Genomic DNA, 7881 nt, shown 5'->3' with positions numbered 1-7881 from the left:
TTAATCAATGGACCTTATTCTAAGTGGAAGAAACACACCAATCATTGACTATGTCCAACTACTAAATGGCCCTTTCAAATATGATTTTTCATATGCTTTCATCACACTCGAAATAAATCAAATGGGACACTCTACCCAACTTATTGTGTGGTTGCGCTGCCTTAGCCGCCTGGCGGCCTGCTTGCTTGCTTGCTTTATGAAAGCTACGGATCACACTTGTGTGGTGAAGTTGTAGGTGGTCTTATCTAATGGTTGGGTTAAAAGCCAAATATTTTAGCCCGAAAAATTTAGTTTTTAGCCTAGAAAAAGCTTTTCTGTTCCAACCGTTATAGCCTAAAATTTTAGCTCAAGATTATTAAAGAATGAACTTAGACTATTTTTTTGTTAAATTAAATTAAAAAAATAAATAAATATGTAGACTATCGTAAATTAATTTTATGAACATTTTAATCTAAAAAATTTTAAATTCCGATAAATATTGAAAAATTTAAATTCCGATTTCTGGGCTAAATTTCGGGGGGAATCTGGCATTGGTTTAGCATTTAGCATTTAGCCCAAAATTTCCCCTTGGGTTGGAGTGGGTTTGGGTGGAAATTTTGGGATAATTTGGCTTTTAGCCCACCATTGAAGTTGGTCTTAAGTGTCCTAATCTTTCACTAAAACTAGCGGACCGGTGCACTAGTATAGGTTTGTTGTGTCTATCGTTCTTGTGACAAATCTGAATTGGTGCATTTGTGCTTGCGCCGTGTCTAAGTTTTAATGAATTGTTTGTTTGTGCAAAATCACTCCAAATCAATGTCTTGGTCACTAGAATAATGTACCCAATTCACACCCTTGTATTTGTTTGTAATGATTAATGAAATATCTTTGTCGTTTCTTGTGAAAAATATCAAGTACTCGACTATATTTGTCGCAATTTCTTGAACCTTATAGATTATCTAAGCATATATATAATTAATAGTCGTTGATTCAGTTAGTTGAATCATAAAAACTAATTGACAATATATATGGAAAGTAGAAGAGAACCTAATTTATTTTGCATGATCAATGTAAATTACTTGCTATCCACATCGACCAGGATTCACAGTTTTATATACCAATTTCAGAACCAAGCACGTAAGTAGAAACTCAAATGACATAAGCATTTTTTAAAAGGGAACTTTAACGAAAAACTCATGGTACTGTTCATTTTAATGAAAAACCATATTTTTATACTAAAAAGTCAATCATGATACTATTCACTTTACCCTTTATTTTATCCTTATCGTTAAAACTCAAAGTTTTCAAGTCATTTTCATTAGTTTTCATGTTTTAAAATTCTATAATACTTCATAGCATAACATACTCCATTTTAATTGTTAGATTAATGTTTTGGCATCTCCTACTTAATTCAAGCATTTTTGTTTGTGTAATTTAAAATTCCCGCTTGCTTCATTAATTTCATACTCATACAAATTATACAAGGGAAAAAATATGATTAAAAAAAGGTAATTTTTTTTTTAACAAACAATATTATCTACACTAAGTGAGAGAGGGTAAGTTTAGCCTTATAATGGAATAATGTGGTTCAAATTTACCTTTGATGAGAATTGAACCTAAAACCTCTCACTTACAAATGAAGAGGAACACCACTAGATTGCAGTACTAAGTGGCAGAAAATGTAAATTTAAATTAAATACCAATTTTAATAAGAGTTTTACGAACAAATACAAATTTTAAGAAAAACTACCAATCAATTCTCATTATATTTGGATTAAGTGACAAATTATGGGCAAATACTTTTATAAACATAGGAACATTTGTATTTTTGTCCCCATGGTACATGACCCACATGCCACTAGTGCCACAGATTTTCGCCGGCTACCATCATTGTTGTCTAAAAAATTGTTCGATCGCCAAAAAATTTCATATATGTTGATGCACAAAATCAGTGAGGACTTTGGTACAACAGAAGGTGTCAAGTTTGTGACCTTTGCTAGATTGCTCTGGTCACTAGTGTGGATAAGTATGTAAATGGATAGAGACAGGGAAGCAAACACAAGATGTACGTGGTTCACCTAGATTGGCTACTTCCACGGAGTAGAGGAGTTCTCATTAATTGTGAAAGGTTTACACAAGTACATAGATTCAAGCTCTCATTTAGTAAGACTAGTGAATGATTTAGTACAAATGACATTAGGAAATATTGTGGGAGAATGATCTCCTTTTATAAAAGAGAGTTTCTAGCTTTGTTCTGACATTAACATGTGTCGTGTTGTGATTCGCTTCTGATGTTGACACGTGTCGTGCTGTGATTGGTCTCCTGGTTGGAGGGAAACTCTTCTGAGTCCTTGACGGTATAACGTTAACCAGTGCTCGGTAGTTTCGGGATTGGTTAAGTATGATACAAATAGTGCTCCCCTAAGTTTCTGAGTGAGGGAAGCTCCTCGGTTGGGGACTTGCAAGATCCAAGCCGTTGAGTAATCACGAAACTTCTAAGTACCAAAGTGTGGTATCGTCTTCACTTGCCTTATCTGTCTCATAGGTAGATGTGGTATCTTCTCTGGAAGTACTCTTCCTCCATCCAGGGGTGGTATCTTTAACCTGTGGAGATGCACAAGGTAATGTATCAATTTCACTTGAAGCTTACTTGTAGTTTCAGGCTTGGTCAAGCGCGATTCAAACCATGTAGTAGGAGTCCCCCAAGTCGCCGAACTAGAAGATCTGCCGAAAGAGGTGACAGACAAGGTAAGCAATCAAAGCTCCAAACAAACAGTCCCAAATCAGAAGTTTGATTTCGAGTTCCGGCTGATTGTTCTCGTTCTCCCTATCTTGCAGGCAGCATGAAGGATAAAGAGAAGAAAAATGAAAAGAGATGATATGAGATACTTTTGCTTATGAAGAAGTGACTTTCCACATGCTTGTTCTTGAACTAGGCTGAAAGGTTTTCTAGTTTCCTCTAGAGTATAAGGCCGACTCAAGAATTTGAGGGTCAAAACAAGTCCATGAGTTCGTTCGACCTTGATGATATAAGATACTTTTGCTGTTGATAAAGTAGTGGATGTGGTATGGCGAGGCTTTGCTCTTTGGTGACGTTGCTAGCGAAAGGTTGTTGAAGTTTCTTGAGCTTTTCGGATGGGGCAGCGATGCCGAGCTTGGATTTGACTTAGACTTCTTCGTTTGGATTATGTGGTTCTGCAGGGAGGGCATCGTGCTATAGTGATATGTTCTAGCTCATTGTTGAACCTTATGCTTCAATCTTTTGCATTGCAGAAGTGGTGCGCAACCTTTGCATTTGAATGGTCATTCAGAGCACTACTTCTCAGCGACTCATCCATGCTTGGCAGCTTCAGTGTAAAGAGCCAATATCGTATCAACTGTTCTAAAGTATTTGCTGAAATGATTCGTGACCTTGACAACAGTTGATGATGAGTACTCGAGAGTAATGCTAGGTGAGCAACCAGGCAAAGGTTCCAGGCAATCAGTTCCAGATCGGAAGTTTGATTTCAAGTTCTGATTGATTGCTTTCTTTCTCTTTGTCTTGCAGGTAAGAGCAAGGGCAAAGGAAAAGACAGGGGAAAAACATGATATGGGATACTCTTGCTTTTAACCCTGATGATATGAGATACTCTTGCTTTGGTGTGGCTTGTTTACAGAGGTATTATCGGGGGAAAGGAAGCTGAGTATTTCAAAAGACTTCGTTGGGAGTGCCCTTTCAGATATGAGGAACGGTTGAGCATTTTTGCAGGTCAGCCTGTCCGTGGAGGGTGGAGGTAGACATATGTAAGAGTTTCCCCATCAATAAGTAGTAATGCTATTCCTTTACCTTTCTTGGTCATAGCAATGCAGTGAGAGCTACAAGCTTCACGTGTTTTAACTTTATCAGAGCACTTTGAAAAAGTGGTCTGTGGTATCTGGAAAGCTGATGTTGCGTGTGAAGATTGCAGACAAATTTTATCCAAGGAAATCTGGCTCTCGAAGTTCTGAGAGCAGCGCTTCTTCGGTTTTCGAACAAGCAATCTTGTTGGGGATCTGGCTCTCGGAGAGCGTTGCCTCTTTGATTTTTGAACAAGCAATCCTATTGGGGATCTGGCTCTCGATATTTAGAAAGCGGTGCTTCTTCGATTTTTGAGAAAGCGATCCTGGTAAGAATCTGGCTTTCGAGATTCGATTTTTGCGAAAGTAATCTTAGTGGGATTCTGGCTCTTGAGATTCGGGAAGTTGTGCCTCTTCGATTTTTGAGAAAGTAATATTGTTGGCAGTGTTTTCTTGATATAAGTAAAGATTGTGCATTTTTGCCAGTTTGCTTTGCCACGGAGCACGAAGTTTGAAACACATAGTGACTTTCCAGTTATCAAGCAGTGGTGCTGTTCCTTTACCCTTGTGGGTAATGGTAGGGTAGCTGGACCTTCAAAATTTATGTGTCTAAACTTTGTCAGAGATCTTTGGCAAAGTTATCTGTGGTACCCGAGGAGCTGATGTTGCGTGTGGGGATTGTCGACATATTTTACTCAGGAAAATCTGCTTCTCGAAATCCGGAGAGTGGTGCCTCTTCGATTTTTGAACAAACGGTCCTGCTGCCCTTTCTTTTATAGGGGCACCAATAGTGTGTAAGAAGTACGTTCAGAGAGTTATTGCTTGTACGAATTTTCCCCTTATTTTCGTACTTTAGAGATTTATTGGACCTCATATCTCCTTCATTATTTCTGAAAATGTCTGGCTCATCCGACCGTCGTTTTGACTTGAACTTTGGTGAAGAGGCAGCCATGTCTCCTCAAGACAACATATGGTGCGCATCTTTCTTATCCCCTACTGGTCTTCTTACCGTTGGGGACTTTGTGATGAAGAATGATATGACCGCTGCAATGGTGGTGAGGAACCTTCTCACTTCCAAAGATAATAGACTACTTTCCAAACGGTCTGATGAGTTGGCTGTTAAGGATTCTCTGACTCTCAGTGTTCAGTGTGCAGGTTCTGTGTCTAATATGGCCCAATGCCTATTTGCTCGAACCCGCCAAGTTGAATCATTGGCGGCTGAAGTGATAGGTCTCAAATAGGAGATTAGAGGGCTCAAGCATGAGAATAAACAGTTGCACAGGCTCGCACATGACTATGTTACAAACATGAAGAGGAAGCTTGACCAGATGCATGAATCTGATGGTCAAATTTTACTTGATCATCAGAGGTTTGTGGGTTTGTTCCAAATGCATTTATTACCTTCATCTTCTAGGGCTGTACTGCGTAATGGAGCTCCAAATGATCAACCTCCGATGCCTCATCTTTTTGGGATTATGTCCAGTACTGAGGCTCCGAATGATCACCTTCCGGTGCCTTCTCTTTCTGGGGCTCTGCCGACTGCTGAGATTTCTCCTGAGCAACCTTTGTGAAGGCTCCCTTTTGTTTGTTTATTTTGACTCATGTATATGTACATATTTGTAACTTATCGAAGATATCAATAAATAAGCTTTGCTTCATTTCAACATATTATGTTAAATACACCAAAGCCTTCTTCACTAAGTTCTTTGAATTTTTTCTTTTGTTGAAGCTTGTATGTTGAAGCTTTGTGAATGAAGTATGTATGTTGAGGTAGTGCTCCCTTAATTTCCCGAGTGAGGAAAACTTCTCGGTTGGAGACTTGAAAAATCCAAGTCACTGAGTGGTCGTGAGACTTCCGAGTATCAAGGTGCAGTAGCATATGGTAGGAGTGCCCCAAGTTTCCAGTCAAGGGAGTTGACGAATGAGGCATTTCATTTCTAAGTGGTAGCCCAAAACTCCTCCTTCATATATATTTGTTATGAAAGTGGTTAGGCCCAAAGAAGATGAGGCCTAGGTAATTTTTTTGAATTTTGAATTTTGAATTTTGAATTTTGAATTTTTGAATTTTCGAATTTCTGAAAATATATATATATATATATATATATGTATATATATATATATATATTAAGCTTTGTAGGTGAAGCTTTGATGTTGAAGCTTTGTAGGTGAAGCTTTAAGGTTGAAGCTTTGTTGGGTACCATGAATTGATTTTGCTTTACACTATCTTGATTAAGAGTGTGTAAAGCTTTTGTAGGTGAAGCTTTTGTCTTGAAGCTTTAGTGTTGAAACTTTGTAGGTGAAGCTTTTGTGGGTGAAGCTTTTGTGGGTGAAGCTTTTGTAGGTGAAGTTTTTGTGGGTGAAGCTTTTGTAGGTGAAGCTTTTGTGTTGAAGCTTTTGTAGGTGAAGCTTTGAAGTTGAAGCTTTGTAGGTGAAGCTTTAGAGTTGAAGCTTTTGTTGGGTACTATGAATTGATTTTGCTTCACACTATCTTGATCAAGAGTGTGTGAAGCTTTTGTAGTTGAAGCTTTTCTGTTGAAGCTTTGTAGGTGAAGCTTTGTAGGTGAAGCTTTTGTGGGTAAAGTTTTTGTGTTGAAGTTTTTGTGGGTGAAGCTTTGGAGTTGAAGCTTTTGTTGGGTACCATGAATTGATTTTGCTTCACACTATCTTGATCAAGAGTGTGTGAAGCTTTTGTAGGTGAAGCTTTATAGGTGAAGCTTTTGTGGGTGAAGCTTTTGTGGGTGAAGCTTTTGTAGATAAAGTTTTTGTGTTGAAGTTTTTGTGGGTGAAGCTTTGGAGTTGAAGCTTTTGTAGGTGAAGTCTTGTAGATAAAGTTTTTGGGTTGAAGTTTTTGTGGGTGAAGCTTTGGAGTTGAAGCTTTTGTAGGTGAAGTCTTGGAGTTGAAGCTTTTGTTGGGTACCATGAATTGATTTTGCTTCACACTATCTTGATCAAGATAGTGTGAAGCTTTTGAGAATTTGTAGTTGCCCTCTATTTGTTAAAGCTTTTGTTGGTGAAGCTTTGTAGGTGAAGCTTTGTTGGGTACTATGAATTGATTTTGCTTCACACTATCTTAATCAAGATAGTGTGAAACTTTTGAGAATTTGTAGTTGTCCTCCGTTGATGAAGCTTTTTTTATTTTTTATTTTTTTTTGGGAAAACTAGAAATTTGTTGAATTTCCCAATTTCCCTTTTTTTTTTCTTATGGGAAACTAGGAAATTTGAAAATGTGGGAGAGACAATATATACAAATTTTGCTTCCACACTGTTGAGCAAGAGATTGTGATACAAGCCACACCTTGTAGTAGTCGAAGGTTTGGACGAACCATATAAATTGAATTTGCTTCGAACAGTCTTGATAAAAAATGTGTGAAGCTTTCTACGAGTTGTAGTTACCCTTCATTGATGAAGCTTTTGTTGGCACCATAAATTGGTTTTGCTTCACCCTGTCTTGATTAAGAGTGTGTGAAGCTTTTGAGAATTGTGGTTGAACTCCTTTGATGAAGCTTTTGTTGGCACCATAAATTGGTTTTGCTTCACACTGTCTTGATTAAGAGTGTGTAAAGCTTTTGAGAATTGTGGTTGCCCTCCATTGATAAAGCTCTTGTTGGCACCATAAATTGGTTTTGCTTCACACTGTCTTGACCAAGAGTGTGTGAAGCTTTTGAGAATTGTGGTTGAACTCCTTTGATGAAGCAGTTGTTGGCACCATAAATTGGTTTTGCTTCACACTGTCTTGATCAAGAGTGTGTGAAGCTTTTGAGAATTGTGGTTGCCCTCCATTGATGAAGCTCTTGTTGGCACCATAAATTGGTTTTGCTTCACACTATCTAGATCAAGAGTGTGTGAAGCTTTTGAGAATTGTGGTTGCCCTCCATTAATGAAGCTCTTGTTGGCACCATAAATTGGTTTTGCTTCACATTGTCTTGATCAAGAGTGTGTGAAGCTTTTGAGAATTATGGTTGAACTCTTTTGATGAAGCTCTTGTTGGCACCATAAATTGGTTTTGCTTCACACTGCTTTGATCAAGAGTGTGTGAAACTTTTGAGAATTGTGGTTAAACTCCTTTGATGAAGCTCTTGTTGGCAT

This window comes from Malus domestica, chromosome 14 (assembly GCF_042453785.1).
Source record: "Malus domestica chromosome 14, GDT2T_hap1".
NCBI lineage: Eukaryota > Viridiplantae > Streptophyta > Magnoliopsida > Rosales > Rosaceae > Malus > Malus domestica.
Note: the sequence above shows the minus strand (reverse complement) of the source record.